At 35.7% G+C, this 8,386-nt stretch overlaps 1 protein-coding gene and 1 long non-coding RNA gene across 2 annotated transcripts in view; one reads left to right on the top strand and one right to left on the bottom strand.

Annotated features, from left to right (window-relative positions):
* Positions 1-8,386, bottom strand: part of itgb1a (integrin, beta 1a) — a 40,362-nt gene that overhangs the window by 18,927 nt on the left and 13,049 nt on the right. The gene's annotated exons all lie outside the window — the stretch shown is intronic.
* LOC107653807 (uncharacterized) overlaps positions 4,805-8,386 on the top strand; it is a 23,368-nt gene continuing 19,786 nt past the window's right edge. Inside the window, exon 1 of the long non-coding RNA XR_001630269.1 lies at positions 4,805-4,814. This is a non-coding gene — a long non-coding RNA (uncharacterized LOC107653807). The remainder of the gene's footprint in view (positions 4,815-8,386) is intronic.

The following is an 8,386-nucleotide window of genomic DNA, read 5'->3' as shown; positions in this document are numbered from 1 at the left end:
CATCACAGTATGGTGAGGGGCGTAACATTTCCGTCACACGCTTGAGGTATTCGGCCAATCCCAATGCACTGGATAGCTGGCCAATCACAGCACACCTCGCTTTTTCAGACCGATGAGCTTTGTAAAAATCCATGCGTTTCAGAAAGGCGGGACATAGAGGAGAAACAATAATGTACAGTATGTGGAAAATAATGTGTTTTTTGAACCTTAAACTGCATAAACACATTTCATTACACCAAATACACAAAATAATGTTATTTTTAGCAGCATCATATGACCCCTTTAAAAACTCAACTCAATAGAATACTAGAGAAGTACACTGTAAAAATGAATGAATGAATGAATGAATGAACAAGTATTAGGAAAAATACAGACCAGCTGTAGAATAAAAATGTTATTATTTTCCATTTATTTTATTGTATATTTAAAATATTTGTCATTGTGACGTATGTTTATAAATAAATAAATAAATAAATAAATAAGTATTAGGAAAAATACAGACCAGCTGTAGAATAAATATTGTATTATTTTCCATTTATTTTATTATATATTTTAAATATTTGTCATTGTGACGTATGTTTATAAATAAATAAATAAATAAATAAGTAAATAAGTATTAGGAAAAATACAGACCATGTGTAGAATAAATATTTTATTATTTTCTATTTATTTTATTATATATTTTAAATATTTGTCATTGCGACGTATGTGTTTTTAACCACGTGTATTCTGTCCAAGGATATTATGTCATTATTGTATTCTGATTACACAATGACTCGAAAGGGTTTACTGGGCTTATTTTAATCTATAATGATTATGAAAAATTCAAGTAAAAAAATTCAGCTACAATGTCTCTGTAGTTCCTGTAAGAGTGATCTCTCAATAGATTTAGAGCACTTTAGCCTGCTGAAAGCATAAATGGCTGTTGTCTGTCCTGCCAGGTAAAGCATTATTGATTAGTGTGTCCCATGAGACCGTGTGTTGTGTCTGGTTAATAAATGATCCTCTGTTTGGCTCCACATATTAGTGAGGGGCTCAAAAGCACTTTGGATGCAGCGATGTCTTCAGTACAATGAAATCTATTGAAAAGTATATTAGAGCGGCTAACATTATCATGTGCAAAAATAAGTTTCCTCATATTGAAAAAGCTATGCAAACAGCCGTCATTATCGCGAACGATTTCTTTGATTTCATAATCGCACAATAAAATCGTCTGCGATTTTTTTGCGTAACTTGTCAGTGAATCCTAACAAAATGCGCATGACAATCGCATTCGATTAATTGTGCAGCCCTAGTTGAGGGCTTGACAAATGTTTTCTTTCCTGTACTGACACATCCTAAAAAAACAGGACATTAAATAATGAATTAAAAACTTCCTGGAGAGGAAGAGGAAAAAAATCTGAACCATGGTTTAATGACTCAATTCGTTCGCTCCGACAAATATGCAGGAGATATGAACGAAAATGGCTTAAGGATAAACTGCAGATTTCCTATGATCTTTTAAGGTACTCTCTCTCTCATTTTCAGAAAGCTGTGAAGTCAGCAAAATCTAAGTATCTGTCTGAAATTATTAATAACAACTCCCATTGCCCAAGAACTATTTTTTCCACAATCGATTATGTCCTTAACCCAGCAGATGTTTTTATTGATGTGTCTGAAACACTGTGTGAACACTTTTTGACATTTTTTGTGGAGAAGGTAGATAGGTTGAGACCTCAAGTTTCGCAATCTGTCTCTGATATCATCGAGAGACCATGGAGCTCTGCAACATGGTCTAATTTTCAACCTGTTACTATTTCTGCCTGTAAAGATGCCATCGAGCATTTGAGACCCACTAGGTGTCCTTATGATGTTATGTCAGCTCGCTTTTTAAAGCAGGTTGTACACATTGTTGGTTCTGATGTGTTAAATTTTCGTTAATCTGAGTCTGAGTACTGGAATAGTTCCTGATGGTCTGAAATGTGCCTTAATAACGCCAATTTAAAAAAAGCCAAATTCAGACACATCGATTTTTTCTAACTTCAGACCTGTTTCCAATTTACCTTTTATCTCCAAAATTTTGGAGAAAGTTGTTCTAGTTCAGCTACAAGTCTTTTTGAGATCTAACCAAATATATGAAACGTTTCAATCTGGTTTCAGGAAATTACATAGTACAGAAACAGCTCTCTTAAAAGTTTATAATGATATTTTAATGTCAACAGATGCTGAAAATGCTGTAGCTTTGATCTTACTAGACCTAAGCTCAGCTTTTGATTTGGTTGATCACAATTTATTACTTTCTCATTTAAAAAACTGTATTGGTCTGAGAGGTACCGTTTTAAATTGGTTCCAGAGCTTCTTAACGAACCGAAAATTCTCTGTACGTACAGGACAATATACTTCTTCCAGTGCTCCTCTGACTTGTGGTGTCCCTCAGGGCTCCATTCTTGCCCCAACTTTATTCATGATCTATATGCTGCCGCTGGGTTCTATTTTCAAGAAATATGGTATTTCTTTTCACTTATATGCTGATGATACACAATTGTATCTTTCTTTTAAACCTGGGGATAAAAATGCATTAGCAAAGTTGTGTGTATGTATTGAGGAACTTAAATCATGGCTTATGAGTAACTTCTTGACACTTAATTAAGGTAAAACCGAGTTGATTCTGTTGGGACCTAGTGATGCCCTATCTTTTAATTCTTATAATCTCGATATTGGTTATTTTGCCCAGTGGATTACTCCTTGTGTAAGGAACCTGTGTGTCTTATTTGATTCCAGTCTAAAGTTTGATAAACAGATAAACAGTGTGGTTAGGTCATGCTTTTTTCATCTTCGATGTTTGGCTAAAGTGAAAACTCTCCTTTCAACACAGACATTTGAAAAAACAATTCATGCATTTGTAACATCTAGATTAGACTATTGCAACTCGCTGTACTATGGGATAAATCAGTCCTCCATGGAGCGACTGCAATTGGTTCAAAATGCAGCAGCCAGGCTATTGACTGGCACGCGCAAATTTCAGCACATTACTCCCACTGTGACCACATTACAGCGGCTACCTGTTAAACTTAGAGTGGAATACACAATTTTAACATTGGTTTTTAAAGCACTTCATAATCTCGCACCAACTTACCTCACTGAGTTGTTGCAAACACACAAATCAGTGAGACCACTCAGATCCAGATTTGTAGGAACTTTAGGGCCTTTCGCACCGCTTTAGTTCCAGAACTAAATGTACAGTACTAAAGTACTGGGACAATTTTGCGCGAACTATTTCCCAGTACCATTTAAAGGGTTGCATTCGCACCGAGAGTGTGTACTAAGAAGTGACGTAAGCCAGTCGACAGCGTCGTCATTTGTGCAGCAATGTCTACTTACGTCACGATTAGTACCAGTTGTGCTGGTTAGACCCTGCTCCGGAGTAGGAGCTAATTTGGTTCTCGAAAAAGGCAGTCCGGTACTAAAATCGCACCCAGTTCCGGCGGTGCGAAAACGCCAAAAAGTGGGCAGTTCCACAATTAGTTCTGGTACTATGAAAAGGTTCCCCCGGTGCGAAAGGCCCTTTTATCAATTCCTAGGTCCAGATTAAAACACCGTGGCGATCGAGCCTTTGTAATTGTTGGTCCTACACTCTGGAACAATCTTCCGGTTGCCATTCGAACAACTTCTTCTCTATCTATTTTTAAAGTTATGCTTAAATCTCATCTCCTTGATAGATTTGCGGCAAGTCAATGAAATGCTTTTGTATTTATCTACTGGGATCAGTATTATTTTTTATTATTAGTTTATAACTTAGTTTTGCTGTCTTGTTGTTTACTTTGCTATGTAAAGCCCTTTGGGTCAATAAGTTGTGTTTAAATGTGCTATATAAATAAAATAAGAAAGAAAGAAAGAAAGAAAGAACATACCAACCCTTGTGAAAAAGAAGTGTATATTCACTTGTAGTATACTTCATATCTCAAATATATTTACAAAAAAGTGTACTTACAATTAACATAATATTAAATGAAATGAAACAAAAGGCCACTTACTTCCAGAGATACTTTTATGACTATGCCCTTTAGTATTTTTTAACAAATACTGTATAAATGTTGAATTTAGTACATTTTAAATCTTTAGTACGTTTAATCGTATTAATGCTTTAAAGACACTTAATTTGATGTGCTCACATGTTACACATTTAAAGTACTTGTTATAATTCTAACTGTAGTGTGTTATTTTAGATTACATTTTAAAGTTAATACATTTCAAGTGTACTAAATTACTTCATAATTACAAATGTGTAATTACAAATATATTCTAAATTGACATATATGACAATTTTAATAGAAGTTCCATTAAAGTATATTTTAGTTTACACTGAAACAAATTGCTAGTAAATTACATTACTTTTAACACGAAATTTTGATGTAGAAAAACCATACTCCAATATTCTGTTTTGTTTATAACTTTGATTTTTTTTTTTTAAATACAGTGAATAAATATATACTAAACAATAAATATAAGTCCTACTGGGTCAAAAAGCACTCTGAAGTTCATGCATTTGCATTTAATATAATTTTTCCTTTTTATTTAACATGCAATGTTCCATGCAATTGCATGTCTGAAACTTTACATACACACACACACACAATAAGTGCTTTTTTTTTTAAAGTATGCACTTCTTTTTCACAAGTGAAAGTGTTAATCTCTTTTTGAACAAATCTCTGTGTCCTCCAGTTCATAAATTTTGTCAGGTTTTAGGACTATTATACTAGCATATAAATGTTCTCAAAGCTAACACACATTGTTTTTAGCATTACAAGATTTCTCCCCCAAAAGCATTATGAGATGTAAAATAAACATCTAAATATTTTACTGTATGCAATAGTTCAACGTACAAAACCATAGTAAAAATGCACAAACCTAGTGAAGCATTAAGACATTCTGGCACCCAGCACGGTCTACAAATACTATATCATTATCCAAAAGTGTTGACAGACGCTCATAACGTGATACCGGCTTGATGTAAGACATGTCTGATGCCACTACCTCTGAATTACACATTACATTAATGGCAGTTCCAAAGAAATCACAAATATAACTAGTGCTGGAAACAAAAACACCCAAGTTCTGCTCATGCGGGGCGTCCTGGGTGAGGCTGAAATGCCTTTTACTTCCCTGCTGAATGTAATGCATGTGGTTTCCATTAAAGTCAATGGGCAGAGATGAGGTGGCTTAGAGGAATTCCTCCCTTTAAACGCTAAAGCAAGCCACTGTGTGAACTGCGGCAGCCCAGATTAAATCACAAGTAACTTGGTAACACCTCTGAAAGTTGTTAGGCTGTGAGTCTGTTGTATAGTAAACTAACTCTTGTGTAATTCAGTGTGAGTTAATAAGTGTGTCTGTGTGTGTGTTAAAAAACGGTTCCTCTCAGTGTGCGGTTTATACACAGTGTGCAGACAGCATGTCGCGCAGAGAGACCAGATTAGACCGTGTGTCTCTGAGAGTTTAGCTCTGTGAGGTCACACGAAACGCTTCCCGTTACACTGACTACAAGGGTACGTTTACATGACAACGATGTGCTAAAAACGGAAAGGTTTTTCCTTTGCATTTTGAAAAGTTTTGCATGCAGATGGGATCCCCGTTCAGACGGATCTGTGAAAACGACTAAAAACGCTGTATTACGCATGCCAGGCCAGTAGTTTGGCGATATCACTTTGTAAATAAACATAATATGCACACGCATGATGTCACAGTTTTCACAAATTCACATTGTTATAGTTACAAAGAGATTATAACCATATATTTTATAAAAACTTGCACATTGAAACCCATTTTCAAAATGCGTTGCAGGCCCCCAAAACACTGTTGTCATGTAAATGAACAGCCAAAACGCATAAAATTTAGTTAAAAATGGTGTTGTGTAAACACCCCCTAAATGACAAAAAATCTAGTTTTTTTTTTTTTTACACAAAACATGCCTTAAAAGGCATTTCATACTTCAAAATAAATAAATAAATAAATACATTTCAATAAACAGCAGGTTCCCATTGTGACAACTAGCCCCAGGGTGTCCTTTAATACAAATATAAAGTGTGCATAAGCCTTATTCTGTTTTTTTTTGTGTGATTAATTCAATGGCAAATAGTCAGTTCAACACCTATTTTTCATTCATTCAGCCCAGGTTAGTTTAATATTATTTATAAATTATTGTAGTTTTTACTTAAATTGTGATGTAGGTTTTACTTGTATATTTTTAGTTTTCATTTAAATTTTTAGTAATTTTGTTATGTGCTTTTGTCATTTTTATTAGTTTTAATTCTTCTTAAATATTACTATTTTGGTTTAATTTATTTTTATTTAAGTTTTGATTGTTAATTTAACTTATTTTTTTAAGTTAATTTACTTAAAAAAAAATTTTGCTTAAGTTTTTAATTTAATATTCATACTTTATTTCAGCTTTATTTCAATTAACACAAATGTTTTAACTGTTTTAGTGTTAGGTAACAATGATAACCCTGATCCAGTCAAGAAAAACACATTTTGGGTCCTAATTAAGAGAGTGAACATAAACCAACTTGTAAAACACCATTTAGGTGTCAAACTAAAATAAATCAATAACATGGTCATTACTCTGTTTCTGTTCAATGAAGTTTCACAGCTGGACTCAGGAATGCTGGGGGGAGGCTAAACAGAGACCATCATGGGAATGATATTGCTATCTACACAATGCTCTGGTAAAAACTGTGTGGTCCAAGACACAGATAGTGTCACAACAAGACTCAGCTGTTGCTGAAAGTCTGTTCTTTTTGACCAGAAGTCAACTTTCTTCTGATCCTACTGTAATTTTCTTTGGCTTATGAAGATAAAACAAAGATAAATGCAAATGCAAATAATAATAATAAAAAAAAACACTCAAGAGCGACAAAAAAGGAGCAAAGAGAAAACAGGAAAGGGCAGCTGTTCTCTCCAGGACACTGAAATCCCACCTCCAGTCCAGAACAACACTTCAAACCCCTCAACTGCTGCATGGAAAGCAGAAACCCCTCTTTCTTCTCTGCTCTCTTCCCTGTCTTTTCCATTCTGGACTGGGAAAGAGGGATCAGAACTAATGCCCACGAATGCCCCATTCAACCTCTGTTCAGAAACGAGGGCCAAACACAACCATGAGATAATGTCCCTTTAAAATGGGGGAGTGTGTAATGAGCTCCAGGTTTAACAATCCGCCTGCAGCGCTGAAGAAAGTCTCTTGACTGCTTCTGTTGCTCATTTAAAGATTCATTTTTGGTCTTCTCAAGCACTTGGAAATCTCAAAATGCTTCGCAATTTTGGCACCACAAATGGCAGCCACGACGCTGAGCTCCACAATTCTTCTGATGTTTTTGTTTGTTTGTTCTGTATTTTGTAATTTTTCTTCTGTAAGTTTTACCAGAAACGAACTCCTTAACATTAAGCAACACATCCCAGACAATATTTTTCCGGTTTTTGATTATTCGGACGTTTTGTTGGACATTCTAGTCGGAGGTACAGTGGTGTTGTACAAACACGTACAAACGCACGTGCTGTCCTAACTTAGAGGCACTCGTCATAAACTGTAAACCTTTCTACTCGCCGCGGGAGTTTTCCTCTTTCATTCTTGTGAATGTGTACGTTCCTCCGGACGCGTGCGTGAGCGCCGCGATGCAACAGCTGGCCTAACAAATACCTGAAATGGAGCAAAGGTACCCAGACTCTATTTGAATCATTTTTGGAGATTTTAACAAATCAAATCTCTCCCGTGAACTGCCAAAATACAAGCAGCACATTACATGTCCCACCAAAGAAAGCTGTGCATCCCCACCAGGACATTCTTATAATTTAATAATGATAAACCGTGGTTTACTGGGAAATTCAAACAGCTTTGTCACGCCAAAGAGGATGCTTACAGAAGTGGGGATAACATCTTGTATAACCAGGCCAGGAATAGACTAACAAAGGATACCAGAGTGGCTAAAGAATACTCTGAAAAGCTGAGAAAACAGTTTTCAGCCAACGATCCGGTGTATGGACTGGTCTGAGGAACATCACCATGTACAAAACACCACCCCCACAGTCTGTGGAGAATCAACAACTGGCTGACGATCTGAATGTGTTTTACTGTCGATTTGAAAAGGCCAGTCTACCACCCCCCATCCGCTCTGATCTGCACTTCACACATTTACCTACCTCCCCTCCCCCCACCCTTCAACCTGCTCTTAAAGGCACAATATGTAAGATTTATTTTTATTAAAATATCCAAAAACCACTAGAACAGTGTTATATATTTTGCTGACTTGTGTAAGTACATCATCCAAAATGTTTCAAAGAATGTTTAAATCCAGAGAAATAGGCAATTTTAACTAGTGACACGGACCGTGTCCATAGTGTTGCCTGCCAATGATGT

This window comes from Sinocyclocheilus anshuiensis, unplaced genomic scaffold (genome assembly GCF_001515605.1).
Source record: "Sinocyclocheilus anshuiensis isolate Anshui unplaced genomic scaffold, SAMN03320099.WGS_v1.1 scaffold79, whole genome shotgun sequence".
Classification (NCBI taxonomy): domain Eukaryota; kingdom Metazoa; phylum Chordata; class Actinopteri; order Cypriniformes; family Cyprinidae; genus Sinocyclocheilus; species Sinocyclocheilus anshuiensis.
This window is presented reverse-complemented; position numbering and strand designations above follow the sequence as displayed.